The sequence below is a fragment of the Pongo abelii genome, chromosome 12 (genome assembly GCF_028885655.2).
Source record: "Pongo abelii isolate AG06213 chromosome 12, NHGRI_mPonAbe1-v2.0_pri, whole genome shotgun sequence".
In the NCBI taxonomy this organism is placed as follows: Eukaryota; Metazoa; Chordata; class Mammalia; order Primates; family Hominidae; genus Pongo; species Pongo abelii.
The window spans coordinates 86,497,427-86,518,280 of NC_071997.2; the positions used below are offsets into that span (position 1 = coordinate 86,497,427).

A 20,854-nucleotide genomic window follows, 5' to 3' on the forward strand; every position below is an offset into this window, starting at 1 on the left:
ATGTCCAACCATAGTCTCTGATGCACAGCTGCTGCTTCTCTCTGCTGGCTGAGTTCTGGGGTTTTTATAGGCACAGGATCGGGGGTGGGGCAGGCCATGGGTGGTTTTGGAAAAGGCAACATTGGAGTAGGAAAACCGGGATGTTTGTTCTCACTATGGGCCATGGTATTAGGCTTGAGGGTAGGGCCCTTGCTAGGGATCTGCCCTCTTCTGTCACGAATTTCCCTGCCTCCTGTCCCTATCAGAACTAGAGGATTTCTGAGAGATACCTTCAAGCCCTGAGATTCTGTGTGTATGGTTGGGGTTGCAGATATTCTAAATTTGGACATGAGTTGTCCTAAGAATGGAAGATTTTTTGTTCTCCTGTAATTCTTCTCTATCAAACACTTTAGATATGTGGAGATGCACTTCTAGTGGGCAGAGGCTGAGGGAGTATTCTGACATAGTAGAAAAAAAACACTAAAGGTGTAAAGAGACCCTGGCTCTGATGCTTAACTTCCTGAATAACCTTGAAGGAATCACTTAATGTCCTGTGTGTTAGTTTCCTCAGTCATCAAATGCAAGTGGGAAGAGGTGGTGCACAGCATGGTGAGGTCACTCCCATAGCCACACTGCCCATCTCACTAGCTGCAAGTGACAAAATAACTTTTTGCCTCCATTTTCTTATCTGTAATACAGAAGTAATAACAGTAACAGCCTCCTAGGGCTATTGTGAGAATTCAATCAGTTAATCATTTCTAAAGTGCCAGGGACACAGCCTGCTATATAAAAAGCACAAAATAAGTGTTAGCCTACATGAGGACAATGGTAACTAATTCTCTTATCTCACTAAGAGATTGTGAGAGAGCGATAAGGAGCTATGCACAGGGTTACTCTGAAATAAGAAGTAGCTGTTTTTGTTGGTAGGAATGTCAAATGGTACAGCTGCGGTGGAAAACAGTATGGCGGCTCCTAAAAAAATTAAAAGGAGAACTACTATATGAGTCAGCAATTCTGCTTCTGGGAATATACCCGAAAGAATTGAAAACAGGGTCTTGAAGAGATATTTGTAAGCCCATGTTCACAGCAGCATTACTCGCAATTGCAAAAATGCAGAAGCAACCCACGTGTCCATCCACAGGATAAATGGAGAAGAAAATGTTGTATGTATATACAATGGAGTATTATTCAGCCTTAAAATGAAAGGAAATTATGACACATGCCACAACATGGGTGAACCTTGAGGACGTGATGCTAAGTGAAATAGGCCAGACACAAAAAGATAAATACTGTATGACTCAACTCACATGAGGTACCTAGAATGGTCAAATTCATAGAGCTCAACAGTGGCATGGTGGTTGTCAGGGGTTGAAGGAGGTAGGTAATAGGGAGTTTACTGCTTAATGGGCATAAAGTTTTCATTTTATGAGATGAAACACATTATGGAGATGGATAGTGGTGATGGATGCATAACTTTATGAATGTATTTAATGCCACAGAACTGTACACTTAAAACTAGTTAAGATGGTAAATTTTATGTATATTTTACCACAATAAATAATTGGGGGGGAGTAACTTTTTTTTTTATTAAAAAGTAAGCTCCCTTATAACATAATAAGGTCACTTTCCTGGAATTTTTCTAGGTTTAAATTTCCAGGTCCAAATTTCCTAGGCTGCAAATGTCTAGTGGAATCCAAACAGCTTTCTCCCCAGAGTGGGGATTCTCCCCATGTTTATGTGGTTTTCTCTCTCACATTCAGTGATTTCTTTGAAATTACTGAAGTCTTTCACAATACAATAATCTTCCTGCCCATCTTTCTGCTGCTGGTGCCCTTGGCCTTCAGCTTTCTCATCCGTAAGTTCACAGGCAGTTGTGTGACAGGCTCTTACGTTTAGGTTTATAAGCCACTTTGAGTTCACTTTTGTGTATGGTGTGAGAGCAAGGACTAAATGTCTCAGTGCCACTTATGGAAAACCATCCTTTTCCCATTGAATGGTCTTGGTACTGTTCTTGGAAATCAATTGATGATAAAGGTAAGTGTTCATTTCTGAACTCTCAACTCTGTTCTGTTGACCTATATGTCCTGTGCTTATTCCAGTACCACACTACTGTGATTACGTAGCTTTACAGTATGTTTTAGAACCAGGAATTTAAGTCCTCCAACTGTGTTCTTTTTCAAGGTTGCATTGGCTATCCTGAGCCCTTTGCATATCTTATTCAATTTCATATGAATTTTAAGATCAGCTTGTCAATTTTTGCCAAGAACTCTGTGGGGATTTTAATAGGGACTGCACTGAATGTAGAGATCAATTTGGGGAGAACTGCCATTTTAATAATACTGTGTCTTCTCCACAAACATGGACTGTTTTTTCCATTTATGTAGATCTTCCTTAATTTCCCTCAGGAATGGTTTGTACTTTTTAGTACACAAGTCTTCAGCTTCTTTTGTCAAATTTATTCCTGAGCATTTAAGTCTTTTTGATGTCTTTGTGAATGGAACTCTTTTCTTAATTTGGCCTTTGGATTCTTCATTGCTAGTAAAAAGAACTGTAATTGATTTTGTATATTGATCTTGTCTCCTGTGGCCTTGCTCTACTTTTTTATTAGTTCTAGTAGCTTCTTTTGCATGTGTATTGACTAGTATTTTCTACATATCAGATGGTGTTCTCTGCACACACTACCTTTTGAAAGTGGTTCAAATCTTAGGTAGACTCCACTACTGGAAGGAAGAAGGGACTGTGTTGACAGTGACACAATCTTAGATTATGTGGCTTTTCTCCTCCCTTCCCATGCACTGAAAAGCACCTGATATGGTTAGGCTTTGTGTCCCTGCCCAGATCTCATCTGGAATTGTAATCCCCAGGTGTTGATGGAGGAACCAGGTGGGAGGTGACTGGATCATGGGGGCGGTTTTCCCCGTGCTGTTCTTGTGACAGTGACTTCTCACGAGATCTGATGGCTTCATAAGGCAGTTTTCCCTGCTCTTGCGCACTTCTTCTCTCTCTGCCGCCCTCTGAAGAGGTGCCTTCCGCCATGATTGTAACTTTCCTGAAGTGTCCCCAGCCGCGTGGAACTTTGAGTCAATTAAACCTCTTTTCTTTATAAATTACCCAGTCTCAGGTACTTCTTTATAGCAGTGTGAGAACAGACTAGTATAGCATCATTGAGGATTTGTTTCTCACTTTATTTCACTAAGGTAAAAACAGCAGGGGGAATAAAGTAGAGAAAACAATACCTGCAAGTGGAAAAGCCCCAAAGAAAACAGGAAACGGCCCATGAGCAACTGAGATGCAGCATGCCTTCAAAGTGGGTGCTAGATTCAGGAAATGTATTCCACGTTCCCCAAAGGAGAGCAGAGCCACCTTAAAATCAGCAGCTTGGGAAAAGAATGGCAAGGGCACTGTCTTGCACTAGGGAGATCAGCTGTGCCATGTGCCATATAACTTCTTTGAACCTCAGTTTCCTCATCTGTTTAAGTGAGAAAATGACATTTGCCCTACCCACAGCTCCCCACCTTCACAGTCACAGATCAGAGCGAAGGTGACAGCATGTGTATGGTGCACTGAGGCATGTGGACAGCTTCCTGCCACCAGAAACCACCAGCCCAGGGGCCCACTACCCAGGCTACCACTTGTGGTGCTCTGGGAAGGTCAGATTTCAACATTAAATAACATGAGCTGAAAGTTGAAGGAGTTTTGAGACTTGCAGTGGGAAAGAGGATTTGATATCAGCTTACTCTTGCGGGAGGAACTGAAGTCATCTCAGTACTTATTTGTGGCTTGACTATGAAAGCAGAATCCATGGAGGAGGCTAATTCCTCTCACCTGACACGATGCACATATTGTCTTTCTTCTTCCTTTCCCTCTCTCATTTGGGGGTGAGGGAGTGGGAGAGATAAAGGAAGTGATGACAGTGAGGTGAAGTGAAAGGAAGGGAGGACCACAAAGAACTGGGCCTTCTAAGACTCCTTAGGTGATGGCTTCAGAGATGTTTCTGCCCATTGTGGGCACTGAGAAAGACCATGGTTTCTTTTCTAGAAAAGAGTGAGACTTTGACAAGAATGAAGGAAATGAGAGAAGATGCATCAAAATGTGTTGGCCTGCTCCTAAATTATTCCCAGGACGTGGCTGGGAGGAAAAAAATCAAAGATCCATCAAGTCATGCTCTTTGCAGGCCACAGGTGGCAGTGTCCTGAAATTGTCCCAGACACCTTTACCTTTAGAACCACATTAAGGGGCCAGTGCTGGCTGGGAAGGCAGGACGGAGGGGGAAACAGAAACCTTTCCTCCTTCCCACCCCACAAGGTCACAGCTAATATTTTATAATCCATTCAGCTCACAAGGGAGGGACAAGGAGAGAGAAGAGGTGTGGAAGGCAGGAAAGGAAGCCAAAAGACTAGAAATAATGTTTTCTCTCCACTGCAACCTACATGGCTTAAACCCATTAAACCCCAAGATGATTACAGAAATTAGACACCTTTTAACGAGCGGAACACTGGATCCTAGGTGTGCCATGCACAGGCATGCAGGGACGGCTCGGCAAATAAACCCTGACAGCTTCTCACGGCTCAGGGATTAGAAGGAAGCCTGTTTACTTACATTTCATAAACTCTACCATCACAAAGGGCTCATAAGAAATTACCAGTGCTTGAGTCTTGGCAGCAGTGCCTTTGTCCAGCTTTGGCCTTTTTCTTGTGAATGGTAAATGTGATTTCAGGGAAATGACTTCAAAGATCTGGGAATGTGCATCACAGGCCATGAGCTCAGCTAAGCCACCCTACCCTTGGGGACCAGGCAGCAGGGCGGGCAACGGAAGCCAGTGGAGGGAGTGCCAAGCCTCCAATTCTGCAAGAACTTTAGGTTTCCCCATCAGTCGGTGGGCTCAGCTTTTACCCCCAGCCTTCTACACTGGCCATGATGACCATGCTAGGGGCACCTCTCAGAGGACTCACCAGGGCTAGTACTGTGTTGGATTTGATGGACAGAAGGACCTGCCTCGGGTTTGCCTCAGGGTCTTAGTCAAGATGGGAAAATGTAAATTACATGAAATCAACTGCAGAACACAAAATGGTGTATCAGGAAGAGCTAAGCTGATGTGTAACACGAGGAACTGGGCAGAAGGAAACGCATGATGGGAAACTGAGGCAGGCTTTCTAGAAGAGGTGGGACTTATGAGAGTGCAGAGTGGAAAGCAGAGGGAAGCCCCTCTGGTGACCTTCATGAACTCAAGTGAGAGTGTTTTCCCACAGCTACAAGGATACTAGAAGGTATTTCCTGCAGCGGGTATTACACCTGCAGCTGCTTCCCCCATGACCAGAGTCTGCTTAGGAACAATTCAGGCAGAAACTACCTTGGCTGCCCAAGGGCTGGACTCCAGTCTAGGCTCACAGTTAATTGCAAGATGTGTGTGTAAAGGGCTTTGCACCAACTGGGATAGGTTGTCCCATCTCCTGTTGCCCTATCTCAGGCCACTTTAAGTCAATAGAAGCTTAAAGTATCTGTGGGCCTGAGAGAGAGCTGGGCTATGTGCATTGTCAGGACTGGGAAGAAACCAGGGCAGCACTAATCCAGTGAGGTAGGGGCTTCTATCAGGCTCTAAGCCCACTCAGCAATACTGACAGTTGGGAAGCTTCTAAGCAGAAACCCTGAGGTCCCTGGAGACTATCAAATAGGGTGAGGGTTGTGCTAAGGAAATGTCTAGGAAAAATGGGCCTGGACAATCTTGCCCCAAGCTCAGTCAAGAAGGGGAAAGAAGGACCTTATATCTCCTTCTTGCCTTCCAATTCTGACTATGAAGGTAAGAGACATCACGGGACTCCAAGGAAGGCCCTGGGACTCTAGACTACAGAGAAGAGCCTAACTAAATTGCTTATAAAAGTTTTTTGGAGTTCCTCCTGTGTAGGTCAGATGGAGGAATTACTGGAGAGTCTCTACACTCCAGGCCAACTATTACAACACATGACTGGTGCCCCATACAGAGATATAGGAAAGTGCAGAGTGCATTCTCTCTGGGAAGGAGAAAGGAGGAGGGCAAGGGTCACACTGAGTTGAGTCCTGCAAGAGGAACAATATTTCCAGAGCTGTTGAAGGTTCTGAGCTCACTGACCTGGTGCCCTTTTGCATTTAAAGGCCAATGTATTTCCTACCCTAAGGAAAATTCACCTGTCAGACACTGGCTCACCCATAAACAGAGAGAGAACTGGCCAGAACCCATAAGCAGAGTAGATCACTTCCAGCTATCATCCATCTCCCCCTGGAGAAAGGCCAAGTGCTTGGACAAAGGGGAATCAAGGACAACTGGATAGACCCCGACAATGGGCACATCCACCCCTCAGTGACAAGACCCGAGCACCTTGCTTAGAAAGTCATCTGTTTGGTAGGAGTCACTGGCAGAGGGTTTCTGGTGGGACATTGAGCCCAGTGAACCCCATATGGATCCCTGTTGGCTGTAAAAAATCTCTGGACATGGGAAATTGATGGGGGCTGGAATACAAAAAGAACATGAAGATAGGACATTTCCATTTTGTTAATACCCTGGAGACTTTTCAATAGGCTGTAGCTGAAGCCTCAGGACAGTTCTGAGAATGAAGCTGGGAGGGAGTACTGTCTCCATGTCACAGATAAGGAAAATAAGGCTCAAACAGATCATGTACCTGCCCTAAGGTCCTATGGCTAGTCAGAGAAAGAACAGAAAACAGAACTTAGTTCTCCTTTTCCCCTAAGTGCCCATAAGCAAGTCACTAAACCTTACTATGGAAGGGGCGGGGGGCGGGAGGGGTGGCAGGCAGGCCCATTTGTGGAGTCCTTAACCACTGTGTAGAAGTAGGTGAGTTAAATTAAAATACACTGGTTTGATAACTATTGATGATAATTAATATGTGAGTTAGTCTTCCAATTTTCAAAGTACTTTTTACATTTAATGAGCTACCCAGCTGGTCCTTCTGAAGCCAAGGGAGAATTGCATTTTAAAACCAAATTCAATTTTCCAGGATTTTCTGGTACTTGACAGAAAACTTCCTGTATGCAAGTCAAAGGTTAGTAAGCAGTGGAAATGCTTTGATGGTATTTATTTTAAGCCAAGATATCCTCCCTATTGAAAAAATATTTTTTCCAAGTTTTCACTTGTGAGTTATGTAGCATTCTTACTAAAAAATAAATGAGTTAAGTAAATAAGGGGAGGGGAAATGGGAACCACTTTGATTTGAAGCTTTCAACAAATGATATTGTCCAGAGTGTGTCCTGATCAAATTCAGTGTTTTGAAATGCAGCTTCTCAAACATTCAATACCTAACATGTGACTAATAGGTTTGAGTTTTATCGTGATCTCCAGCTCCGCAAGTTACACAGGATGTTCCAACTAAAGGCCTCCTTCCACTGACCACACAGCACTGTGAGCTCACAGCCTGCTGGGAGGGCAGAGGGTACAGTCGCCTTCCAGAACAATGTCTTCCATGACGTGTTTTTTCTGTTTCTTGTTCCAGCCACCTGTCTTCACTGCTGTATAAAAGAAGACCTTCATCACCAGGCATCAGTTGTGTTTATCAGCCTTTAATGGGATCTTGTCCATTCACGTTCCTGGGGTTCCCTTGGCCAACTGGAGATGAGATTTCCTGTACTCTTTTTCTAATGAGTTTAGCAAGGAGGTATCAGACAAGGAGGGCAGTTCAATGAAAGCCTTTGACTCACCTGGCCCAGCCTGCTCTTAATCCTGTGCCTCAAAACTTCTCTAAGTAGGGATAAAAATGGCCAGGAAGGCTAGGTTTCCAGGAACAAGATGCCATTAGATTCCTGCCCCAATCATTTCTTGAATATCAGATACACCTCTCCTGACCTAAAAAGAATTTACTTCAGGAGAAGGGACACAGAGCAGGCTGACCATGGCCTTCCCCGCTAAGTTGAGGAAAGCCCAATGTCCTCCTGTGCATGATGAGATTTTAAGAGCTGCCTGTGAACTGGTAGATGAAAGTGGAAATAGGGCTGTCCTACCAATGATCACTCAATGACTACATTGGAAATAAACAGAGAATGTGAAGGCCCTCTTGAATCCCATCCAAGGGAACCCTGGCTATTAAAGTGCTCTAAGTTCTTGCTTATAAGATGGTATTTTCAAGAGGATTCCTGAAGGGGTCTTGCCCATGTGTAGACCCTAAGGGCAGTGCTATCATGTTGCTGCTGTAGCTACACAGTTGATACTCCACCTCCCCCACTGACTTTTAAAGTTTCAACCAGCTATGTAAACTCTTACCACGAATAACCCAAAATTAAGCCATCTTAACGTTTTTTAATTAGAAAAATGCTACATGCTTAAATTTTTCCATTTTTCAATGTGACATGTACATCAAGGAAACCCTAAAGCGGAGACTCGCAAACTTGAACATGCAGAAGCAGCCCCTACAAGGTTTATTAAAGTCACCTGGGCCTCAGCCCAGAGATTCAACTTCAGGAGGTGATTTTGATGAGAAGCAATGGTTCTGAGGGCCATTGAGAAACACTGTCATGTGGACCTAGGTGTCACTGCATATTGCTGGGGGGAAATGATCTCTAGCCCTAGAGGTAGGGCAGGCCCCAGAGCCTATATCCAACGGCTAGAGCATGCTGAGTCCGGTGGAGACAGGAGGACCGCTGCTCAGCCAACTTGGAGTAGCTGATTTACTTTGAACAAAGGATGGCAGCTGATCTGTTAGGAAACAGGTCTGCTCTTATGGTTCTCATCCAGTACTGCCACCGGAAATGAACCCCAGCCATCCTACTGGGTAAGCAGTGGCACTGGCCTCTCTGGAAGAAAGGGAGTTATTTCATTTACCATCAGATACCATCTTCCCATGACAGCTGAGGATGTCTGTGACTCAGGCCTCCTTCCAGCCATTGTCTTTGTCCCCCAGGAGATGCTGTTTTGATCTCTCACCTGCTGACTCAGTTCCCTCTACCAGGGCCCCACACTGTAAGTTAAGACCTACAGCCTAACATGCTTCAATTTCATTCTCTTTCTTCTTCTTCTTTTTTTTTCCTTTGAGACAGAGTCCTGCTCTGTCACCTAGGCTGGAGTGGAGTGGCATGATCTCAGCTCACTGCAACAACTTCTGCCTTCCAGGCTGAAATGATTCTTTGCCTCAGCCTCCCAAGCAGCTGGGATTACAGGCATGAGCCACCATGCCCAGCTAATTTTTGTATTTTTAGTGAAGACAGGGTTTCACCATGTTGGCCAGGCTGGTTGCGAACTCCTGACCTCAAGTGATCCTCCCGCCTCAGCCTCCCAAAGTGCTGGGATTACAGGTGAGAGTGACCATGCCCAGCCATATGCTTCATTTTCCATAGCACGTGGATATCCCTTGATACCAGAGGGAGGAGAGAGAAGAAACAAAACAACATGCAGATCCTACTCACTGGAGCCTGAGAAGCTCCTGCAATATAACTAGCCTAAACATCTCCACCAACCCACGAACCTGGCACTAGCCTGTCTTAGGTAGGACTGATGGATAAATAAGTAAGGCAAAATTCTGTATATGTCAAAGAGGACGGTCAAAATTGCTTTAACAGCCCTTAAATCAGTGTTTTATTTTTAACCACAACATGCAATACTGATGACCCAGTAAATAAACATGTAGACACATACATGGCCAACTTAGTCATGTATGTATGTAATATACTATATATGTGTACATACACATAAGTAACTGAAATTAAATGTTCCCCAATGGAATTCCTATTTTTGCTATATGTGGTATACCCTAGATTGTCTACCCTACTCTGTTTCATTAAAGTAAAAATGCCCATGGAGAGACACTACATGAATTTTGTGATCCTCTAATTGAACACAACCTGGAGCTTAAAAAAATGCTCTTTAACTCACCTGTAGAATATAGCATATGTGGTTTTATGTATACTGCTCTGTAAAATAAAATATGAGAACATACAATATACATAACGAAGTATATAGAATAAGAAGATACAAACACGTAACATACACTAGAATCACACTCCACGTGGAGTGAAGCCTTCCCCGTGACAGATTCTCCTGCTTGGAGAGGCAGAGTGGAGCTGAGGGCCCCTGGGCACAGAGTGGGTCCACAGCTCCAATACTGGGCTGATCCAGAGCTATGAGGAACTCAGTGCACTTTTCCTAATTTATTTATTTGCCAACTACCTTTAATTAAATTAGCATAAATTAAAGCTTTGTGGGTGGTGACCTCACAGCATTCCTACTGTTATTAGGAGCTATTGAGCATTCCAGGTTTCTACAGGACTTTGCATTTAAAATGCTAAAAGACATAAACACTAAATTTAATAACAGCATGCTAAGTTAGCAACTCTCTCAACTCAAGAGCTAGAAGGTGAAGAGAGAAATCTGAGCACAGTGCAAAAATGGGACCACATCACAGTTAAATACAAGCGTATTTATCACATGAATGTCCCCAGCCAAAAATTAAGTGCTCATACTTGAATCAAAGCCCCCAAAGCACCAGATGAGCTCAGCATAAGGCCTTTGCTGGTCTTCTCACTAATTCCTGGCCTGATTACCCTAAGCCAATATTGATCTCTCCTTTCTCTAACAAATCACTGGGACTTAAGGCACCCTTTAATTATTTCACATAGCTAGATCTTCCTTACTAAATAAGAATGTAAGGGCCAAACCCAGACTTTTTCATTCATTCATTCATTCATTCAACAAACATTCTGTACCCACTAAGCACCAAGTTACTCTTCTCTTATAATCTTCTTAGTTCTCTAAACCAGGGTTTGAACAGAGTCCCCAGTGCATACTTTTACAACACAGAATTGAATTGAATTTGCATAGTTGGTGACCAGGATCAGAAATGTATCTTGGCCTCCCATCCAAGGTGGCTGGCATGAAATCCTAACAAGGACAGACACCATGATGTTACTCATTATTGCTATGCTCAGGACACCCCAGCCTGTGGGCCAGATACTCACGACTCTCCTATGCAGAAAGATCTTCCCCATTCAGAATTCAGCATCCACTTTGAGATGGTTGCCACAAAAATAAATAGGAGACTCCTAAACAACCAGCCACTACTTCAATCACAAAAACACTCATGTTTTCAGAACAAATTGATATGTTATAATGATTCATGGACAAAGAGAAACTCCTTTCTGATTCCTTGCATCTGGAGTTCCATAAGGGAAATCTAGGGGAAAAATCAGAAGTAACAGAAACCCCCTTTTCACCTTACTTTCTCTGATACATCATCTCAGTTGCCTAAAACCCTGCCCCATCTCCCCTTCCACCTCTACCACAGCCCCACTGCCCATACACACAACAAAGTACTCATTTCTACTGCTAATGAAGAAGCTTGGTGGATGTTTCTATTACTTACCATAATACCTTATAGGCAACAATGGCCTTATCTCTAGGGGTATACTATAATACTACTCTTGTAAGTTAAAACATTTGTAACATAATATATTAAAAAGATATCAATGGGTATTTCTTACGTTACTTAAAAAAAATTGAATAGTTACTGTCTGTGTGACTCTTCCCCTTCACTGCTGGACTGAAAGTTGTTTGTCTTGCCATATAAGCATGACTATAAGAAGTCCAAACAAGCTCTGAGTTATATAACATATTTCACATTTTTAGGGGCTGTAATTAGAGTGATAATATTATGGCAATAGTCCTAGAACAGATTAAGGACCTAATTGTGATGAAAGAGGGCTTTGGGTCAGAAGTACATATCTGAAACTGTTTTATTTAACAAGACTTTGGCACAAGGATCAGTAATAATCCCATATTTACAGAACACCTTGAAAAAAACTGTTTTTCTGAAGGCCCTACAAAGTTTTCCCACTTCAAATGTTTAATTTGGATGGGAAGTTGCCTTGTGAGTGTAGAACGAAGGTACAAAACAAAACGAAGAGGGTCCCTCAGGAAACTACCACAATTCTAGAAGGGTTTAGAAAGACAGGAGCTACACAGAGGCCAATGGGGTTTCTGAAACTTTCTTCTTCTAGTAAAAATGCTAAACCAAACAAGAGCATTGCGTGGTGATCAAAACCCTGACCAGGGCAGTGCCTGTGAACAAGGATGCTGGGAAGAAGCCCACAGTCAGGCTGGAGTTACCATTCCTGATTAGCCAGGAAGAACTAGGTGGGGGTCTCTAGCTGAGCTTCTGAGAGTGTGCGCCCACCCTTCGCCTCTGGTGTTTTGTAACATGAAAGAAGCCTCCATGGAGACATTTCTTCTCCTGTTAGTTACTTAACAGAATACCACTCAGGGCTCATGCCATTAGTTGAAATTAAGTAGAAGGACCAAGAGGGGTTTATCTGATGGGCTTTAAAAGCAGGCCTTGGCCATGCTTTTCCAGAGGCAAAGAGAGAGAACTGCAGGCTGGCTCAAGTGCCTCTTAAGCCCTGCTGGCCAATTTACCCTGTGGCTAGTCCTGATTTAAATCTGGAACAGAATCTTGGACTCTAACCTCTCCTGTTTACTTTTGTTTTCTTTTCTTACCAATGCTCCTTGTGAAAAACTCCAACTGACCCAGGCAATAAACAAACAGGAGAAACTATTTTCCTCACCTGTTCAACAAGAATAAAAAGTGGCAGCATTCTGAGACTAGGATGTTGGGGGAAAGAGTGAACAGGAGGGGAGAACTCACCCAGACAGACCATGTGTCAGCTGTGGACGTTACTCTCTGTCTCAGCCAGAAGAACTGATGAAATTCACATACTCTAAAGACCAGCAAGTACTGATCCCTAACAAACAAACTGCTAATTTAATGCCTTTGCTTTTCCTTTTCACATTAACCGACTCTTTTCAATAATGTTAATATTAACTTGGCTGGTAATCCCAGTAGTCAGTATTTGGAGTTCAGCTGTAGATCATATATTGAGAAATACAACCAAACCATAAAATGGGATTCCTGGAAGGGGGGCTGCCACCTCAAATTATATTACAATCTTTGATATAGACATCGCCCATTTTGATAACTAAAAGCTAACCTCTGAAAAGAACTGCTCATGGTAAGTTTCCAGTGTGGAAAATAAGAGTATTCAAGCTGACATGTTAACATGGAGGCTGGTTTTTTCAACATCAAATTGTTGGCAATGCAGAACAGTTTTAGGGCAAATTCCTCCAGCTCAAAGAATTTTAAATTTAATTAAACAATCTAATGTAAACTGATCTATACAGTATTTTGTCATGATGCATATGGAGAGGTATTCACAAGGAAACACTTCCGTACTATGTTGTTCATTCCAAATTAAGGGAAAAAGCTATTATTTGTGACTTGGCAGTTAACTTGGCAAACAAATCCAAATCACTGCCTTGTGGGTTACTTGGGCCAATACTTGTAAAGTTTATCTAAGATTATGTGCTGAGATTCCCATAGTTCCTGCAAATGCTGCAACTTTCCACACTGTAAATTTCCTTTCTTCTAGAAGCCAATCTGGATGTGAACTGAGTTAGGGCAGGGAAACATATGCAAGTGTGTTTTTCTCTCTTGAAAACTCAATGTGTGTCCTAACAGGTGTATGTGGCTCTATAAATATACATGACTTAAGAAAATCAAAGCATTAGATATTGACTTACGGAAGGAAAAACCAATGAGCCAATCCCTACATGAAAAGGGATTTTGTTTTGTTTTAATATTGCTTTAAAATTCTGACTTTGGACTTGGGTGTACCCAGTACTCTAAGATCAAGGGTAATCATTTGTTAGTTTAAAACCTATGGCTTAATAACTGGTACAAATATGAGAAAAACCGGAGACTGCATCCCTGCTGTGAACTTGAAGACCTGCAGAATCCAAACCTACTTATGAAATGAATACCTCGTGCCACCTACTCACAGATAGAAATGATTTTCAAAAAGTCAGAATATGACAGGCAAATGGAATGATTTATTTTGAATCCTGGAAATATAAACAGTGCCATGATTAACTTACAAAGTTCTCATTCCTGGTACATATGGCAGCTTTAGCTGTGACCTAGATAGAGGGTAAAGTCCAAACTACATTTGAAACTGAGATTCGTCAGTTTGCCAGCTTTTGGGAAATCAGTGATTTTCAGAGTACAAACGTTAGTTAGAATTAAGGGAAAGGTAGGGGAGGTGGAATCTTAGTAAGTCTTTAGCACTGCCTGCTCAGATTGTTACTAGTCCTGACTGTTAACTCTGTGTCATAAACAAATCTCTTTCCATCATTTTTACCCAATTCTTTCTAGGTTTACTCTAAAATTCCAAACTCTAGCTTAGAAGACTTAAAGGCAGATTTTGCCATTTTCTCAAGATTGTTAGCAATCTACAGTACAAGAGGTCTCCTGGTGTGGGGCTCTCCCTACATCCTGTTAAGTGTCCCTGGAAGTCCTAGACAGTGGCTCTCAACCCTTCCCCAGAGTGCTCCCCCAGGCCCCACCGTGCAGATTCAGTTTCAATTGAACTGGGGTGAGCCAGGAGGTAGTATGTTTTTAAAGGAACCCAAGTGGTTCTAAGCTGAAGCCAAGGTAGACAACACTATCCTAAGGTATTCACGGTGCTCGGCCATCTGTCTGTCCTCCAAGTACCCTCCAGTGTAACCAGATTACGGTCTAATTGCTGTTCACCCTTCACAATTCCTGCTTTCCACTTGTCTCCTCTTTTGTGTGGATCTTCTCCCCGGAATGCCCCTAGCTCTCCAGCTCTACCAGCTAAAATCCTACTCATCCTTTGAGGCCTAGTTCAGTTCAATTTAGTTAACATCCCCTAGGCACCTACCATGAGAGCCAGACATTGTGTTCAGTTCCTTGTCTAAACACTGTGTGTATTAAGAGAGGCATATAGGCCCTGCCTTCAGGAAACTTACAGCCATGTTTAACGGGTGTGTTGGCCAGGTTGTGAAACAAGTTTTCTAACATATTTACTCAAATTAAATGTCCTCCCCTCAGTAGGTAAAAATGGCAACTCCAGAAACAGCACAGGCTTGCAAGCATGGCAGCCCACAAGCACAACCACAATCCAACCCAGTAGCAAAGAAATAAATCTAGGATGGTGTGCAGACCCACAAATAACCCCACTGAGGGCAGACTGTGGTGTGAACCCAAATATCCCTGTCCTGGATCAGTGGAGAATATGAGCCACTGAGCAAATGAGAGGCTGAGCCTGTGTCTAATTGAAGAGCCTCGTATATGCCTTAGCCCAAATGTCAATATCGTCATCCTGAACTATTTCTGGAATAAACAACAGGAAAAACACTTTAGAGGATATTAGCCAGAGTAGGCTTCTAGAAGAGGAAGGCTGAGCCAACCCAAAGATCTAACTTAGACCCTGGGAGCAAAATTTAATTTTTTTTTAATAACATGAACCAGACTCCCTCTTCCCCTCCCTCTCCCCTCCCCCTCTACTAAAACAAACAAACAAACAAAAAAACAAGCAAACAAAAAAAACCATGAATACAGCTAAAAAATCATGGTCAGTAGGGTTAGAAGAACAGGCCTCAGTGGAGGTTCACTGAGCAATAATGTTTTGGAATATACATATGGAGATCTGAAACTCCAGTGGGTCAAATGCCACTGTGAAAAGAATATGGCAGAGAACTGACAGCTGGCTTCCAAGCTCCCTGGAACGACTGCTCTCACCGGAGGAAGGTGTGAGAGAGACAGAGAAACTGGGTGGGAAGCACGTGAGCAAGAGATGGTAAACCTGAAGAGAATCATAATTAAAAGCATAGAAAATCATGTGTGTCATGTAAAGGACTTCACATTGCATCTACTCATTTAATCCCGAAAATTAGTCTATTCATTACTATTATCTTATTTTGCAGATCAAGAATCTGAAACACAGAGAAGTAGATTGACCAAAATTGCCCAGCTAGTTTGAGCAGAAGTGGGTCTCAACTATGTTAGCCATTAAAGCCAAATTCTTACTACCATGCTAAATTGCATTGTAACAGTATCTCAGATACCTAAGGAACTAGATAAATTATGTCTAAAAGACATTTTCAGCCAGCAACTATATTGGCGCTTCAAATGTTTATTGGTAAGGTCTGATTCCCAACCTGAAGATGTTCTTAGTTGCTACAGCAAAAAGTAGGAAAACTCAATCAACATTAAGAAAAACATGCTAAATCTTCTATTTCTGTCATTCCTCTGTTTGGAGTTGGTAGAAGAGCTCTGTTTTATCATTATTAAGCATGGCTAAGCCTAGATGCTTGATGTAATGGAATAAGATGGTCATTCGCAAGGAAATATCTGGAAAATGTATGTGTGTGTGTGTGTGTGTGTGTGTGTGTGAAGTTGTTACCATGACTTCATTACATCGTTGTATATATTTAATACCACACCAAAGACCATGATAAGTATTGGTAGAACATTTGGGAGGTAAGAACCTTTGTGGATCGAATCATTTTTCGAGCCTCTTCTGAAGCCAGTTCATTTTAAGTTCACACATTGCTTGGGAGCTAGCAGTAGTTTGAACTTTTGGCCCGTGAGATATCCTGCCCATGGGTAAGTAAACATGCAGCGGGGACAAACAGTTTTTATACAACTCTTCATTGTACCATGATAAGATCGGGGAAAACTTTTTTTTCCTAGTTTAGATTTCTTTATTCAAATGTCACACTCAAAAAATTCCCCACCCCACTTTGCCAAGACCTGACATTTGCTCTCCTGTCTTTCCTAACTTTAATAGTGTGGCGTTTGCTGCCAGTATGTTTCAAAAATGAATTTTAAATGCAAAATAGCGCCTTGATTTTTTTCCTTAAAATTATACCAAGACTATAAATGGCTTATAAAGAAGATAACTATAGAGGAAGGGCCCCCAGCCAGGCAGGGCCACACTCAACTGCTCTCCTTCTTCATCCTCAGCAGATGCAAGACAGGACAGAGGAGACTGGTATTAAGTCGCCGTGCCAGGAGCTTGCACACACATCACTGCAACCCAGCCTTAAAACAACCCTATGATGGTCATCATCACCTTATCCTCATTTATTTTTTATGTTTTTAAGATAAAGAAAATAAGCATCAAGGAGTTTCAGTCATTTGCCCAATGTCAACCAACCAGCACCCAAATTAAAGGCCACATATGTATCCAGCTTCAAAGGCAGTGATCTTTCCCTCTTTGCTAGAGCTGGGCTTCTGTCTGTAAGACTTTCTTCCTGACTCTCAAAGGTCTCCTGATACCCCCTGTAATCTGACTGTAGCCCAGACCAGTTTCTGTGGGTTGAAGAGTGGCCTGAGAAGGAACAAAAGCCCCACAACGTCCTGCCCTCAGAAGAAAGGATTGGGAGTTACGTTTGTTTTCTTGAAATGTATTATTGGTAGACTGGATAATGGCTTGGGTATGTTTCTCCCTCTTTTGAAAAATGGCAAATAAAACAATACTCAGCTATAGTGTTACCAACCTGGGGATGGAATCGTTTGCCTGAGGGATATTTGAACTCCTCCAGAGTAGTTTATGTAACAAGGCATCACTAAACCAAATGGCATTAGCAGGTAATCCCTTTTTGCCATGTCATATAGTAACAATGCCCCCCTGCTTTCTCACACAGGGCTAATGACTGATGGAAGAAGGGAAGAGGTGAGCGAGGCTGAGACTTTGCTTGCAGATAGGCCTGACTTGGAGTTTGGCATCCTTATCTTCAGCGCTAGTACGCCTGTTTAGTCCAGAAATGGAGCCACACTTTTCATAAGAATAGCGGTCCACCCCAGTCTGTGGGATTCCAGTGGTTCCAGAAAGGCGGAAAGAGAATTCCTGCAGACCACAGAGATTTATGTCTGGGGAGGGTGTCTGTGGCTGGGAGGGGGTCCTGGCAGAGTGATAGTCATCACTGGAATGGGTACAGGAAAATCTGAGTCAGCAAATGAAGGGGTGAATCCAAGTGTCCTGGACGCCAGCTGTGGGAAGGCAGGCGAGGAGGAGGGTCCACCCTGGCAGCTGCTGGGAGCTTCTGAGAGTCAGCATCTACCAGGGCCTGGACCAAGGTAGCTGACTGGGAGAAGAGGATGGGGGACAGCCAGGCTTCCACTGGTTTTGCAACTTTCTCTGTCGCTCGAGGCCCTCTACACATAGCCCCGACATCTCTCTTCTGCATTATCTTCCACTAGGCCCCTACACAAACTCTCCACTGGGGTTTGTTCACCTTTCTCCTACCAGGAACATCTCAAGTGTCTGCCGGGCTTGCAGCGTCCTTCTCTTTGGCTCAGGTCCTACTTCTTGCAGGAGGCCTTCCTTGACCACCCCAGGCAGAGAGGACACTCCCTCCCCTCTGAGAGTTTTGAGATGGATGCTCTGTGCTCCTTAGTGTGTGCTTGCCATGTCCTGCCTTGTCCAGATACCCAAGTTTATTTTTGAGACAAGGTCTTGCTCTGTTGCCCAGGCTGGAGTGCAGTGGCGCAATCATGGCTCACTGTAGTCCCCACCTCCTGGGCTCTAGTGACCCTCCCACCTCAGCCTCTGAAGTAGCTGGGACCACAGGTGTGTACCACCAAACCTGGCTAATGTTTTTAAATTAATTTTGTGTGTGTGTGGAAATAGGGGTCTCACTATATGGCTTAGGGTGTTCTTGAACTCCTGGCCTCATGCAATCCTCCTGCCTCAGCCTCCCAAAGTGCTGGCATTACAGGCATAAGCCACCACACACCAGCCTAGTTATTCTTTCTTTTCTAGAATGGTCAGGTGAGTGTCTGCTCTCGCTCTGATCCCACCTCATTCCACTTTCCCCTTAACTCTCTCTGCCTCCAGCCATGAGCAGAGCATCACTGCTCCTTAGAAGTCCCAGACACACTCCTGCCACAGGACTTTTGCACGGGCCACTCGTTCTGCCAGGAACACTCCTCCCCCAGGCATGTGAGTGGCTGGCTCCTCCACTTCTTTCATGTTCTGCTTAAATGTTACTGTAATTCATCACAGACCACCCTAGATTAAAACAAACAAACACCTTTTCCCTAGCACTTCCACCTTCCCCTGCTTTGCGGTCTCATTTGTTATCACCACCTGACATCAGGAATTTTTTAATCCGTTACAGCCTTTCTGCCACTACTTGAAGCTCTATGAGGACAGGTTTCCAGCTCTTTTGTTCTCTGCTGGATCTCAAGGACTTAGGACTGTGCCTTGCATGTAGCAGGTATAAGATAAACAGATGTTAAATTAATGCATATCTGTTATAACTTGTTTGCCTCCATGGTGTTAAGCTATGTGTATGTATATACACTTGCTATATATAATATGCCATATACACCATATATAGTAGTTTATATTTACCTTACCATCTACCACATACACATGCACATATATGGCATATACCAAATATATGATAAATGTTCAACAGATATTTATGAACAACAATATTATTCTCTCCTTGAGCTTAGACCTCTAATGGTTTTTCATTTCACACACTCCTTCCCTAAGTCTGGGAGGGCACCCCCTGGACTAAAGAGGGGAGTTATGAGGTGGGGATGGAGCAGGCAGGGACTGGGAAGGACAAAGGGTCCTGTTTCAAGTCAGCGTCTGCACAAAGGAGCCTGCCCTGGGGTATGGTCTAGTCAAGCAAAGCCCTGGCCTTTTGCGCTTCTTGCTCACACAGGAGACCTGGACCTTGTTTTCTCTATGAGAAAGGAGTTCAGATCCTTCGGGCTACAGAGAAGGCTCTGGCCTTTCAGGCCAGCTTCAAAAATTCTGATGTTTCTCTAAAGGTATCAAAGAAACCCTGAAGTGTGGTGTCACGAGCTATGGGCAGGCCTGTGGTGTGTGGGGACACCTGGATGATGGAAGCTGGGAGTGTGCTCTGCTTGAAAGCCCTGACCATCAAGGGTCATCCTGATTTTGCTGAGCCAGAGCAAAGGAGACCCTGTCTGAAGGAAGAGGAAGGGTGAGACCTTCAGCTTCAGAGGTGCAACCCATGTGGTCACAGGCTGCTTTGGAGAAGGGACTCTTTGGGTCTAATCCAGATTTGTAGCCCCTTCCCAGAATCAAGATGTACAGAGACCACACATAGTAGGGCTATCACTCTAAGGTGTAGGCAGTGCATGCCAACAAGCGAGCAGTCTCAGAAGGGTTTGCAAAGGTGCAAACCTCAGAACATACCATCAGTAATGAATCTGGCTACTGTTTGGCCTCTGATACATGCATGGCACTATGCTAGAAATAATATCTCTAATCTTCCCAACAAGCCTCCAAAGGAGGTCAGAGCAGTTAATTTGCCAAAGGACTCCCTGTGGTTGGGCAGCAGAGCCCAGACAGGAACACTGCCCTGGGTTCTGTCCAGCATGCTAGGCTGCCTCTCCTAAGCCCATGGCCTCGGTGTGCTCCCAAGGCTACAGGAGGGGAAGCTGACAGACTGAGTTACTGTGGTGTCCTTAGATGTGGGAGGGAGGACCTTCGGAAGGAAGCAGCAATTCTGGTGTTGCTTGAGGTTTGAAGGATTGGTGGCTAGAGATCTATATGCAATGTTTTCAAAATTAGGAGTTGGAATGGAAGATACTCTGACCAAGGAAGAATACAATACCAAATATGCAAACACGGGCACACAGCCCCCTCCTTACGAAAGTAGGGGGAAGAGCCCTAATCACCACCATCATTTATTAGATACTTGCTATGGGCTTGGTGCTGTTGGGTAAGTGCTTTACCCAATTTATTTCATTTAATCCTCCCTACAACCCTATGGGGTAGGTGACAGCCCCTATCTAAGGATAACACGGAAGTGAGTGCTTGGAAAATCTGTAACTACTTTACAAGTAACATTGAGGTATAAGTACTGAGGTTTGGACTCTCACAGACTGCAGTCTTGGCTCTTGGGATGCCCCAAGACATCCTTTATTTCAGAGCCAAATTTCTAAAAGCCTAGAGTGTTGTCATCTCCAGCATGGCTTAAGGCTATGTCCTTACCCACTGTCAGTGGGCTGGTGCCATCTGCCTAGACTTGGTGACTGTTTTAGGTACATTAGAAAGC

At 43.6% G+C, this 20,854-nt stretch overlaps 1 protein-coding gene across 2 annotated transcripts in view; it reads right to left on the reverse strand.

Moving 5' to 3' along the window:
* Positions 1 to 20,854, reverse strand: part of PRKCE (protein kinase C epsilon) — a 532,372-nt gene that overhangs the window by 130,843 nt on the left and 380,675 nt on the right. The gene's annotated exons all lie outside the window — the stretch shown is intronic.